Below are 12,561 nucleotides of genomic sequence, written 5' to 3'. Positions count from 1 at the left end.
CAGGAAAATCATATTCAAAGCACCCTGACAGGAAGTTCTTCCTAATGTTCAGGTGGAATCTCCTCCTGTAGTTTGAAGCCATTGTTCCCGCATCCTAGTCTCAAGCTTGCTCCCTCCTCCCTATGACTTCCCCTCACACATTTATACATGGCCCTCATCATGCCTCCTCTCAGCATTCTCTTCTGCAGACTAAACTTGCTCAGCTCTTTAAGCCACTCTTCATAGGGCTTATTCTCCAGACCCTTGATCATTTTAATCGGCCTCCTCTAGGCACATTCCAGCTTGTCAACATCTCCTTTCAATTGTGGTGCTCGGAATTGGACATGGACACAGTATTCCAGGTGTGGTCTGACCAAGGCAGAATAGAGGGGTAGCGTGACTTCTTTGGATCTAGATACTATACTCCTATTTATGCAGGCCAAAATCCCATTGGCTTTCTTAGCAGCCGCATCACATTGTTGGCTCATGTTTAACTTGTTGTCCACGAGGACTCCAAGATCCTTTTCACATGTACTGCCGTCGAGCCAGGCGTCCCCCATTCTCTATCTATTCATTTCATTTTTTCTGCCTAAGTGGAGTATATTGCATTTGTCCCTGCTGAACTTCATTTTGTTAGTTTCAGCCCATCTCTCTAATCTGTTAAGATTGTTTTGGATTCAGCTCCTGTCCTCTGGAATATTAGCTGTCTCTCCCAATTTGGTGTCACCTGCAAACTTGATGATCATGCCTTCGTCTAAGTCATTAATAAAGATGTTGAACCAGAATGGTACCACTCACCACTTCTTTCCATACCTGAAAGATATGTGTAGTGTCCATACATGAGTGGTTCAGGAAACATGACAAGAGGAAAAAGTTTCCTCACTTTCTAACTACTAATCATTGACACATCGGCAGTACATTTTGTTGTGGTTACTGCTTGTCTGATATGTCAGACCACTCATTCCATATACTGTGTGTATTACTATCTATAGCAATAGTACTGCTTAATGCACGTGTGTCTGAAGTCACATTTGAGTGGCACTTTTTGCATATCCTGTTTCTCCAAAAATAAGACACACTCATAAAATAAACCATAGCAGGATTTCTAAGCATTTGCATAATATAAGCCATACCCCGAAAATAAGACATAGTATTAGGTGTGGTTATGCAGCATACAAGGTTGGCACCCCGTCAGGTGTGCTGCAAGCTGAGGTACAGAGTAGTGATTCTAAACATGTGGGTTCCCAGGTGTTTTGGCCTACAACTCCCAGAAATCCCAGCCAGTTTACCAGCTGTTAGGATATCTGAGAGTTGAAGGCCAAAACATCTGGGGACCCAGGTTGAGAACCACTGGCATAGAGAGAGACATAGAAAATGAAAGCAAAAATCTCAGTGAAGTGAGGAGCAGGATGCTTTGCCTTAGGTATTGTGTGTCCTCAACGGGAAGAAGTAAAGCTGTGGCTGCCGTTTTACTCTGCACTGTGGGTCTCTCTCCTCCGGCACCAACCAGCAGCAGTCTGTGGATTTCTCTCAAACCCCACAAACAGCAGTAAAGCTGCTGCTCCCCGGCACTGACCAGCAACAGTCTGTGGGTCTCTCTCACCCCACACAAACACCAGGGGATAGGGGAAAAGCTTCAGCAAGCAGTCTGCTACTGAGCCCAAAGAGATTATCCCATAATTGCATATTGTTTTGCCATACTTAATAAAAATAAGGCATCTCCTGAAAATGAGCCATAGTGTGTCTTCTTGAGGAAAGATAAATATAAGTCAGTGTCTTATTTTCGGGGAAACATGGTGGTTAGCTTATTCTTACAGGTGCCAATAACAGACTCAGAAGAAATTGTGGTTGAGCAGGACAGGTCAAGATCTCCACATTTGGGGGGCAGGAAAGGTATGTGTGTCTTCAGATAAATCACCACTGTAAAATGAATGCAGTTTGACACAAGTCTGTCAGGCTCAATGCTATGAAATCATGGGAATTGCAGTTTGACAAGGTTCTTAGTTTTTTCTTCCAAAGTGTGGGGGTGCTTCATCAAACTACAACTCTAGTGTTCTATAGCATTGAGCCATGGCAGTTCAAGTGGTGTTAAACTGCATTAATTCTACAGAGGAACCTCTATATTGCCTGTTGATGTATGGTGGTCAGTTCTTTTTGGAAATATAGCACATAGCACTTCACAGGTATTAATCAATGCCTTCAGTGTAATTAGGTTACCTACCCTAAAACCCTTTAACCCACTAGGCCTGAATATTAGGTGGCCAGGAAGTACCCACTTGCTCTTTTTTCTCACTTCACAGAATGAAAAGCTATGCCTTGATCTGAAATGAGGACCAATCTAAGGTGTAGATGGGTATGGATATGCATTGACACATAGTTTGAGTGTTGGGCTAGGACTTTGGAAGATTAAGGTTCACATCTGGCTAGCCTTCAGCAGGTCACATTCAGCCTCAAAGGCAATGGCAAAGAAAACCCATAATCAGGTGGACATAAGTTGGGAAAGACTTGAAGATACACAACAACAATAACAATAATACACACTTATTTTAAAAGTTGGTATATAGGTGTGATGATCTTTCTTTTACTTTTACTGAATTGTATTGGTGGTTGTTTGATGTTATTACTGTTGTTTTAACTTTCGTTTTAACTTTTGTTTTATTACCTCATTGTGTTTTAACCTGTGTATATTGTGCTAATGTATTTGTGTTGTTACTTTTGTAGCAATGTGAGCCGCCCCGAGTCCCCGCGGGGAGATGGTGACGGGGTATAAATAAAGTTTTATTATTATTATTACTTCCACATTTTAAAAACTGTACTCATTGTGTGTGCCCTCTCTCCACAACACATTGCTTGGAAAATAGTAGTCTGTTTCAGCCTGGATTTGGGTACACAAAAGAACACATCTCACTTGGGTGAGGGAAAGAAAAGCCACATGGAATACAAAATGGGTGTGATGCATCTTGAAGTTAACAAAGTATAGCCTTCCGCTTTCAAAGAGTGGTTCTCAACTTTTCATCCTGGATAGCAGATGCAAGTATTTGCATAATTGAGGATCAAAACATCCACACAGTCAACTGCAGAAACCAACTGCACTTCCCAAGTTGGCCATTGCAACCATTCATTTATTGCAGTTCTGGGATCTTGGCGGTAGGGGGCTGACTTTACAATCAATTCAAAAGGGCCTAACACAAACTGAGTGGCATTTTAATAACAAGCCTTGCCAAAACATAGAATATGGTTAGTGGTATTACATCTTGTTTATGTTTAGATGAAAGGATGGCATAATATGTATATGTTGCACATTGTTATTCAAAGCTTGTGTTCTGGACACTGAAATAATTATTTCCATTGACAAGAGTGAAGTTTTGATTAATCACATCAGCTGAGAACGGAGAATAAAAGAATACATTGTAAAAATTGAATGTAGGGTGGTTTTTTGGAGGGGTTTTTTTGTTTGCTTGTTTAGAAAAAAGCTATCTCTGTCTGCCAAGCACACATGTAAGTGGTACCTTATTAAAACATGGTCTAATATTAATGTATAATGGATACTCCATTTTGACCAATACATTATTTTTTTCTTCATTTAAACAATTATGTAGTTTTGGTACATTTGGTACCAAACTGTTTGTGAATGTTACACATATCAATGCAATCATTACTATGGAATTTGGCTTCTGCTAGTAAGTGTTCCTGCCCTGCTACAAAATTATGACTACAACCCATTTTCCAGAAAGAGGTTGCACTAGCTTTTGATATATGCACCGACAAACCTTCACACATATCAGTCAAGTTGAACATTAACTCTGTGAGATGAGTCTTAGAGCTTTGGCAACCAAAGCAAAGATTTTACATTATACAGATATTTAATAGGGTTAGAGTTCATGTATGTAACCTTAGTTATGTTATCTGACAATTCTGAACTTGAGGGTATGATGCTCAAACAGCGGGAAGGAAAAGAATCTGCATTGAGAAGAATAGCAGAAGCAAAGCAACTCCTTGTTAAAATCTTAAATTAGATTCCAATTCTCGGTGTTTTTTTTTCCAAATGCTGGAGTCCTTTGTTACTTCTAAATCTATTTTTTTAACTTGAATGGGGAGTTCACCCCTTTTTTTGCTTTGAAATAATACTTGTGAGAAATGTAACATATGTGTGGAAAAGGTAATGCTAACACAATGTATCTACCAAAAATTCCTCTTCTGCATGAGATACAGCATCTCTTACCTTTCTTTGAATCTGATCATACCAAGTCAAGATAAGCTTGCAGAGTTTCATTTTATGGTTTTTGATGGTGCTTGAATTTTACTAACATATTAGTGCTAGCTGACAATAAAACAAGCACTGTTAAAGTCCCTTAAGATATTGATGCTTTATATCCATTATTTGTATAGGATAAGTTCTGCAAGCTTCTTTCCCATGAGAAATGCATTCAATTTTGTCTAGCACCCACATCTTAGACATCTCTACTCATGAGTAAGTTATATTGATTTCAATTGTGCTGCCAAGTAAGAAGCATGGCCATGACTTGCCATTGTTACATTGGTTTTCTGTATAGCATTAGTACATCACAACAGTAACTTATAACAGGGCCTCTATAAGTGGTACATACGTACCTGATTACCATATATTTAGAATAGACTGTAATATAAAATTTCATTGCTCATTTTAAAGTTCTGAAGTTAACAACATAAACTTGAAGTTGAGTAATTAAGTAATCCTTATATAGATACTTATTAAAGTATTTATACATATTATCTTAAATCTACATCTATCATTTTGCCAATTAAAATTAGGACTTTAATTGCAATTAAGTAATTTAATTGCCAATTGAACAGCAAAATTGCTAAGTGACTAATTTTAATGCCTATTTTAATTACCAATCATGACTGGGGAGGGAGCTAATCAAGCAGTATCAGAGTAATGATGTGAAAAAAAAGGAGAGAGAACAAACATTCTTGGCTGTATGTCTCAAAAAAGCATACATTAAATAAATGCAAACAATTTTATGGATGTAGGAAAATTCTGTATTTTGGTATCTAAATACTTGAACACAGAACATAATTAAAAACGTTAACCATCTGTTGAAAGTATTCTGAAGTATATTTTTACATTTTGATTCATAGTCCAGCAAAAACTCAAACAGCAGACCAGTTATTTATGTGTTTAGAAGAGTTTTGTCTATGAGATTACTAAACTGATAGAATCTACATGGAATTATGTTTCAGAATATGTCAAGTTTAGACATAAAAGTTTTTAAAAATGCAAATATATTCAGTTCTATTAGAGGGAAATTCTACAACACTGCATTTTTAAAACATGCTAATCACTTATTAGGATACATAATACAGCAAAATGAAAAACAGGAATGCTGAAATATTAATATCCAGAAGACAGCAGCTGTGGTTGTAATGAAATCAGACCTGCGCTCACAAATAAATCTGTGCACTTAGAATCTATGACACACAACGCTCCCTTTCTCCCTGGGTTTCCTCTCTTTCCTATCATTATGAAAAGTATATTCCATTGTGTTAGCAGCATTACTGTCCGAAGGTTTAGCAGATAAAAATATCAAACACTGAATTCTCCTGGATGATAGAAGCAACGTTTTAGAAAGTCCATTATCAAAATACATACCTTGTCATTCTGGCATTACGCAAAGTGTTTTTCCCTCCTCTGTTCATTAGGATGTTTCCAACCAATAACGGTTTTCTCTCTCTTTAAAATGGATGATCCCACAGTCAAGCACTTAATGGTTTCCAATTTCACTCTTACTTAAATAAAATACTTCCAATTAACAAAACTCTTTATCTGTGTCAGGTCTGCACAGTGAAGACTAGGATATGTTAGTGAAGAGCTAAGTAGCTTTTAAGACGCGCAATTCTGCATTGCTTGTGTGCATGACATTTAATCCCCAACAGAAGACAACATATCAGAGCTCTTTTAAAAAGCATTTTATTGGTTCCAAATTAGTTGCAAAACTTTAATCAGAGTGACTCCTACATTTTGAACAAAGCTATGGATGAGTGACCTAACTATGCTTTGTATTTAATGAGCTAAACTGTATATTATACTGCACCTATTTGTAATTAGTCAAATGGCTTCTGCCCCATAGCAAAACATACTTCAGAAGGGTGCCCTGTAGAAAAGAAGGTACCATTGAGATTGAACGAAACACTTAGCTAATGCTAGGTACTCCCTCATGTAGATACTGCCAATGGAGAAGAACACATCATATTACCATTGCACATGGCTGTATTTTAACAAGTAAACACTGGCTCTTTAAAGTTGGCAAATAAACTTTCATGGTAAATCTGCACATATGGTAGGCCCTTGGTATCCATAAGGGTTTGGTTCCAGGACCTCCTATGGATCGCCAAATTCATGGGTGCTCAAGTCCCATTCTATACAGTAGCATAATTAAATGGTGTACTATATATAAAATGGCAAAATAAGATTTGATTTTTTGATTTTTAATGAAATATTTTCAAGTAGTGTATGGTTGAATCCATGGATACAGAGGGACAACTGTATTTTCTTAATTTAAACCACTAGTTCCACCTAGGTTAGACCCAATGATTCAATTGCTGAATGTTAAATCACCAATTATGTAAATCTCACTGATTTAATGGGCTTACTTTAGTTAGGATTAGCATCTGGATTTACAACATTACATGCTTCCAAAATCAGTTCAATTAGGATCAGGCACTATTGCTTTAATTTTTGTATTTCTGTATAGTAAATGATTATTTTCACAGTTCATAATGTAGACAATACAAACTTTGAATGATCTGAAACTGCTTTTACATTAATAGTGTAGCTGCTGCAATAAAAAATGGTACAGTACTCTTAAAGCCTACCTCATTACATGCTAGAAATATAGTTTTGTCTTTTATCCTACTAAAGCCGGACTCTTGGGTCTGAAACTAAAAATAGTTTTGGATACTAAGATTAGCAGTTCTCAATATGAGAATTCAGTGTTCCTTTCCCCCTAAATCATATTGACTACTTATTGCAGGCATGTATTATATTAAGTATGAATATCCTGTTTGGCATAGTCTAATATCCTGCAAGAGTAACTGAATTTAACCCTCTTCCTTATAATAAGTGAACAGGTTGAATTTGTGAAAAGAAATATGTGTTGAGGCTGAGCCTTGTTCTTTCAAAATACAAATTGAAATATGTGTAGCATATGAAAACATGCAAATGACTTGTGTTTTTATTAAAATACCCCTTTCTCTTTCTTTTAGATAGTATGTTAAGACAGAAATAACAAAGAATTGCTACTCCTAAAACCCCACTGAACAGAGCCACGTAACAATCCTTTCCATGGATGTTGAGCTGTGCAGAATCTTCTTTTCATGGATGAGGAGTTACTTTTTTTCCTAATGTACTTAAATACACAGAAGCTGTTACAGATTCGAACAACAAAAATATACACTTTAGGGTTGCTACAAATAATGGAGTGTGATTTTAAATAATGCCTTGCGATAGAAAAGGTTTTAGATCAGACTCCAAATATTTTTATATAGCAAAATGTGTATATTTGGGGATTAACAAATCCATCTCACTGAAATGCATATATACATTTTATACTGTAAACCTCTTTTTGCAAATGAATACACTATTACACAAAATTATAATTATATAAGACTACTGAATGATGTATATACAGCTCTTCTGCCTGCAAGAACAGATGCAGCATTTTTGTCATTGAAAGAAAATATAAATATGCACCCGGAAAATGTAGAAGAATGCACAAGAAAGGTATTTGCTATCATTTATTCAATTTTCTAAATTATGTACTGTTATACTTTTCTTGTTCTCTCCCTTTATAGGTAACACAAAAAACTGCAGCGTTTAGACAAACAGAGGGATAGTAAGAATGGGATGTCAATAACATGTTAATAAGATGTGTATAGATACATTCATATAACCATCCTTTGTACTGTCAAGTTATATTATGGGGGACTAGGCCATGTGACATCTTTGACAGTTCCCAGGATCCCTGCTGACAAATAGATGTTTACAACATCTGAAGCCTTTCCCGCATTTTAGCCCACAATTCTTACTAGACAGGCTGCAAGATCCACTTCCTGTCTCCTAAAGTCTCAGGTCAAGGAATATAAATTGTATCAAGCAATTCATCTTCTTGTTCAGAGTCATTAAATTTTCCCCCAGAATATCTTTGATTGATATTCTTGGAGGTGAAAGGCTAAAGGGACCATATGGCAACATGTTGCTTTCCATATGTTATCTGCCCATCCGTGCTTAAGCTGCCATTAGTAACATCTGCACCCAATGGAAATCCAGCTGCAGCAGAAAACTATTGTCAGAATTGAACTAAAGAGGGGAGAGGCAGAGACATGGCTTTGCAATGACGGATGTGGCTTTGAGATGTGTACGCAACCTGTGCAGACAAGAGGTGACTTGAAAGAAGTGTCTTATGGCAACCATGAAAATGCAAACATGATTTTATTAAAACGTTTGGTGAGCAAATTGATATTTTGTGTTTGCAGCAAGAACATCAGCTTTCCCACTACCAGCCAGGACTAGAAGCAAAAAAGTATGTGTATCATGGGAAGGGGGGCACCCCAGACATTTCCCATGGCCGGATTCACAATGAATCTTATGGGGTAAAACCACAAAAGGTGCAACTGAACCAAATTCTGCAAAAAGCAGTTCTCACAATAAAAAACTCTGGAACTAGAAAAAGTTGGTAGTAACTTCTCAAATAGAAAAAGAATGGAAATGTGCAAAAATAGACATTAATTCCCATCTTATTGTCAGTTTTGCTTCATTTTGAAGAACCCAATTTTATTTTATGATTTATGGTGACGATAATAATGATTTAGGGCCTCGAAAGGTCTTAATCTACAAAATTTTAATCTGCTTGCATCCCTATGGGATGTTTACTTTTGGATGCTTTTGCACTGTTCCCAAAATCCCTCTTCTTCCTCCTTCTCAGGGAAAACGTGTATTCACATGTGTGTATGTCCATGTGTGTGTGTACAATAGACACTCAGTTAACCAGCACCCATGGGGACTAGTAGGTGCCAGATAAATGTAGCTTCTCCTTGCTTGTAACTATTCAAAATAGGTCTAACTAATACTATACCAGATTGTAGCATAAGCTTTGTTTTGATTTGATATTAATACTGAAACACAATAATGAAAAACAAATTACCAGAAACAAAGACAAACTTTACAGAATGTAACCCAGTTTTACTGTATCAGCAATTTTATATTAATTCTTATATCGATTATTATTTCTTTGATTTTTTTGTTGGTTGCTTAATAATTCTGGTTGCTTGAGTTCCAATTAACTGAGAGTCTATTGTTTGTATGTATGTATATATGTGTACATAGAGATATATATATGTGTGTGTGTAGCATGTGTGTATATGTGTGTGTATATATAGTGTATCTATGTGTGCATATAGTGTGTCTATGTTTGTGTATTGTGTCTATGTGTATAATATTTGTGTATGTGTGTATATATTTGTGGATATATAGTGTGTGTATAGTAAGTCTATGTGTGTGTATAGTGGGTATTTGTGTGTGCAAAATATGTGTATGTGTGTATATATTTGTATATATAGTGTGTCTGTGTGTGTATATATAGTGTGTGTATATAGTGTGTCTATGTGTGTGTATAATATATGTATATATATTTGTGTATATGTAGTATTTCTATGTGTGTATTGTGTGTCTATGTGTGTGTATAATATATATGTGTGTGTATATTTGTGTATATATAGTGTATAATATATGTGTGTGCATGTGTGTATATATTTGTGTACATATAGTGTGTCTGTGTGTATATATAGCGTGCCTATGTGTATGTATAGTAAGTCTATGTGTGCGTATAGTGTGTCTATGTGTCTATAATATATATGTGTCTATATTTGTGTACACATAGTGTGTTTATGTGTGTGTATACAGTGTATGTAGTGTGTCTATGTGTGTCTATATGTGTATAGTGTGTCTATAGTGTATCTATATGTGTGTATATTATACATGTATGTGTGTCTGTGTGCATATATATAATGTCTATGTGTGTAAAGTGCATGTGTATATAGAGTGTGTCTCTGTGTGTATATATAATGTCTATGTGTGTGTAAAGTGTATGTGTATATATATTTGAGTATATATAATGTGCCTGTGTATGTGTGTGTGTATGTGTATATATATTTGTGTATATACAGGGGGCTGGGCTGTGGTGCAGCTGGATAGTAGCCAGCTGCAATAAATCATGATGACCAAGAGGTCATGAGTTTGAAGCCAGCCCGTGTTGGCGTGAGCACCCAACCATTAAAAAAAATAGCTCTGCTAGTTGTTGACCTAAGCAACCCAAAAGATAGTTGCATCTATCAAAAAGGAAATTTAGGTACCGCTTATGCGAGGAGGCTAATTCAACTAATTTACGACACCATAAAAATCGTCCAGCAGCATTTGGAATGTGAAAGTACTCCATCAAGGACTCGGCGTCGCAAGTGGATGATGAAGCGGCAGCTCCCCCTGTGGCTGGAATCGAGCATACCCTCAGGAAGCTGGAGAAGGTTAAATTGCCTCTATGTTCATATGGCATTGAATGTTTGCCATGTATGTGTACATTGTGATCTGCCCTGAGTCTCCTTCGGGGTGAGAAGGGCGGAATATAAATACTGTAAATAAATAAATATACAGTGTGTCTATGTGTGTGTGTGTATATTGTGTATGTGTGTATATATTTGTGTGGGTGTGCCTTCCTCCTTGTCCAGGGGTCGAGGGCATAGAAGGGGAAGAGCAAGAAACCCCTCCCCCTTTCCCTTCCCTTCGATGAAGAAGTTTCTTCCCTCTTCCTTCCGGGGATGATGGGCTGGGTGGTTTCTTTCAGAGAGAGAAAGAGAAAGGAAGGGATGAAGGGATGAAACCCGCAGCTCTGCCCACCCTCTGCATCTACCTGTTCCTGGGCTTTGTCCGCCTGCTTCGCTTTCCCGCCTTCGCTGCTCTCCTGAGGGAAGATTTGGAGGTGTAAGTTCGACCCAAGGGAGACTTATATCTATCTCTCTCTCTCTTCCTCCTCCCTTCCTCACACCCATATATATATGCATACATACGTGTCCATGCATTCACACGTTCAGGAGCCTTCCATGGGAGCCGCCGCCAGCTCGGCCGCCAAGAGCGTCAGCTTCCCCCGTCAGCGAAACCGCGCTCCGTGACGGCAGCGTCCGGCGGTATAAATAGCACCAGGAAGGCAAAGAAGGAGGCAGGCAGGGAAGAGGCGGCAGCGACGGCGAGTTTCCATTGACGCCGCCAGGAAAGGAAACAATGGCTTTGGGGCAGGACGGAGAGAAGCGGAGAGAGAGACACAGAGAGAGAGAGAGAAAGGCCCGGCCGAGCGCGCGCGCGTTTGCGCTCTCTTTCTCGAGCTCGCGCGCTCCCAAGTGCATTTATTTACTAGCCGCCGCCTGGCGCGAGCCGGAGTGTGTGTGTGCGCGCGCGCCAGCCACTTAAGACTGCATTTCCTGGCGCTGCAGGGTTTCATCCCGACCCTTTTACTTCCCTGACAGAAACGAACTGTATTTCTCTCCCTCTCTTGGGGTGTATCCACACTATATAGCAGGCATGGTCAAACTTGGGCCCTCCAGGTGTTTTGGACTTCAACTCCCACCATTCCTAACAGCCGGTAGTTGAAGTCCAAAACACCTGGAGGGCCCAAGTTTGAACATGCCTGCTATATAGAGCAAACTTCATGCAGTTTGGCAGCACTTTTACTGTCATGGCTCCATGCTGTGGAATGATGATCATACAGGTAAAAAACATCTTTGTTCCAAAGGGAAACAATTCAGGACACTATTTATTATTTATTTATTTCCATCATTTCTATCCCACCCTTCTCACCCAAAGGGACTCAAGGCAGCTTACAAAACTGGCAGAATTCGATGCCAATACACAACAATATAAAATAATAAAAACAAGCAGTTAAATACAGATTTAAAACAATACAAAATACTTGAGCCATTCATCCACATAAACCTTAGTCTAGACTTAGTCCACTACATATCTCTTAACAAGAAGTAATGTCAGGCATGGCAGGATCAAGAAGCAACAGCAGGAAGAGAGGAAGAGATGAAGAGAGAGAACAAAAGAAAGTCTCCTCTTTTATGCCCCAAATTCTAAAGGCATATGTAACTTCCTGTATGTCTCCAGGAAGTATATTCCCATTTCCCACATCACATGCAAAACCCCTAAAATGGTGCCATCAACTCTGGAATGCAGCTTTGGCTTCAGGTTACTAAGCAACAAACAAAACTAACTACTTAAACCATCCCACATTGAAAATGCATGCATGATTGCTAGATAACCCAACAAAGGGTCAGACCACAGAACAACAGACTGCTTCAAGATTGGGAAAGGAGTACGGCAGGGTTGTATACTTTCCCCCTACCTATTCAACTTGTATGCAGAACACATCTTGAACAGACTGCGCTCTGGCACCACGAGATACAGAGCCAACCTTAAGAAATGGGGCTACAAAGTGGAGTCCACAACATGCGAGTTTGGAGAAAAGTAAACCACAGACCACTTACTACAATGCAGCC

Source organism: Anolis carolinensis, chromosome 1, assembly GCF_035594765.1.
Source record: "Anolis carolinensis isolate JA03-04 chromosome 1, rAnoCar3.1.pri, whole genome shotgun sequence".
In the NCBI taxonomy this organism is placed as follows: Eukaryota; Metazoa; Chordata; class Lepidosauria; order Squamata; family Dactyloidae; genus Anolis; species Anolis carolinensis.
This window is presented reverse-complemented; position numbering follows the sequence as displayed.